The sequence below is a fragment of the Saccopteryx leptura genome, chromosome X (assembly GCF_036850995.1).
Source record: "Saccopteryx leptura isolate mSacLep1 chromosome X, mSacLep1_pri_phased_curated, whole genome shotgun sequence".
Classification (NCBI taxonomy): domain Eukaryota; kingdom Metazoa; phylum Chordata; class Mammalia; order Chiroptera; family Emballonuridae; genus Saccopteryx; species Saccopteryx leptura.
In genome coordinates this window covers 100359453-100361303 of record NC_089516.1, presented here as the reverse complement: position 1 = coordinate 100361303, position 1851 = coordinate 100359453, and the positions used below count along the sequence as shown (strand labels likewise).

The 1851-nt window shown below is 37.9% G+C and overlaps 1 non-coding gene across 1 annotated transcript; it reads left to right on the top strand.

Moving 5' to 3' along the window:
• Window positions 1-203: 203 nt before the first annotated feature.
• On the top strand, window positions 204-310 carry LOC136386574 (U6 spliceosomal RNA). Its single transcript, XR_010747944.1, has one exon. It is a non-coding gene; the product is annotated as a U6 spliceosomal RNA (small nuclear RNA).
• The last annotated feature ends 1541 nt before the right edge of the window (window positions 311-1851 follow it).

Below are 1851 nucleotides of genomic sequence, written 5' to 3'. Positions count from 1 at the left end.
ATCAACAAATAAAAAAAGTAAAAATCTCATAAAAAGGGAAAATTCTGGTAAACCCCACCAAACCTCAATCAAGCAGGAAACAAACACCTATTTTATTTAATAAAATACAAAACCACTGACATGAAACCCTAAGATACCTTACTTAGGGTTAAGGAAAAGAAAAGTGAGCTCAATAATTTTTATACAATAAATAGAGCCTGCTAGTGCTCGCTTCGGCAGCACATATACTAAAATTGGAACGATACAGAGAAGATTAGCATGGCCCCTGCGCAAGGATGACACGCAAATTCGTGAAGTGTTCCATATTTAAAAAAAAAAAAAAATAGAGCCTGCTAGTTTACACCAGATACTGAACTGTGATCCTATCTTCAAAGACTTTTCCCACAGGGCTGGCTTGACTGGGTGGGCACTAAGTTTTCTTTTTCCTTTCTCGTGTCAATAGAGATCAAGTTAGGTTTGTAGACAGTGGAGAGAGTGGCACTGGCAGTCTGCCATCATTAGATAGTGGGAAAGATGGGAGAAGGACCCTGGATTTAGACCTTTCCCAGTGTGACTCAAGTGTTAGGCAACCCTCTGTACTCTAATCCAAGTTTCTTTATCCTTCCCTCTGACAGTGGCACATGCTTCCAAATCCCTACCCAACAATGTGGCCTCTGGGAAATCTAGAGCAGTGCTTCCTTTGCAAGGCATGGCAGGCATAGCAAATGGTTATATTGTGTTTGTATAGCATGCCATGAGAGACAGACAAACATGCCACTTGCAAGCTCAGGTGACTAGTGAGGGAGCATCTCTGTAATCCTGGCACGTGGGTTAGGAAACAGTGAGCTAAAGCAATCAAGACCAAATTCTCTGTCTGACCATTCAAGGCCTCCACAATCTGTCCCAGCTTGCTGTTCTTCCATTATTACTTGTCCCTTCCCCTCTATCAAATGAACTCTTATTTTCTCTAGTCTACTGATTTTCAAATAGTGAACCAAAAAAAAAAAAAAAAAAAAAGGCTCTAGAGTTTGAAGGAAGTGAGACTTAAGCCAGGAAAGTTTTAAAAACACTGCTCTGGGATACAATAACCTCTTCGTCTCCTGACTTTCTCATCTTTTGTTTGTTATGGGTCACACTGAACTTTATATTTAACATTTCATTTATCTCTTGTCTTGGTTTCACAGTGACATCAGAAGATTTTGGAAGGCACAGCACCTAGCTCATTCATAGCACTTAATTAATACTCATTGAATGAATGTGTGAATGAAAAGGTAACATTTATTGATTATTATTTGCCAGGTACCATATTAAGCAGTTTGCATGCATTACCTCACTTGATCCTCATCACAAACTTATGAAGTATGTATTATTAATATACTCATTTTATAAAGGAAGAAAAGTGAGTTTCAGAAGATGGAAAAAATTAAAGTCACACAGTAAGTAAATGGCTGGCTGGCATTTAAAATACTACCAATCTCAAAGGTAGCTTGATTCAGAGAGGGGAAATGTTTACGACTTTTAATATTTACAGTTTTGAGACATCACATTTTCTCTGACAGAAGTGACAGGTGAAATATTAAAATGGCAGGAAAAACTCAATAAATTGAGCTTTATTGAAGGAAAAAGAGAACTATCATCAAATTAGGACCATTGGTTCACTTTCTCCTGGTACCTTCATTCAAACCAAGCTCTTTGCTAGACATAAAAAAAAATTTCTTTTTGATCTCCATTAAGTGAGAGCAGTAACCCACGTTTATTCACAAAACCTCAATAAAGCTATTACAGCTGACTCTGAACAATATGGGGGTTAAGGGAACCGAACCTCGTGCAGTCGAAAATCCACATATAACTTTTGACTCCTCCAACACTTAA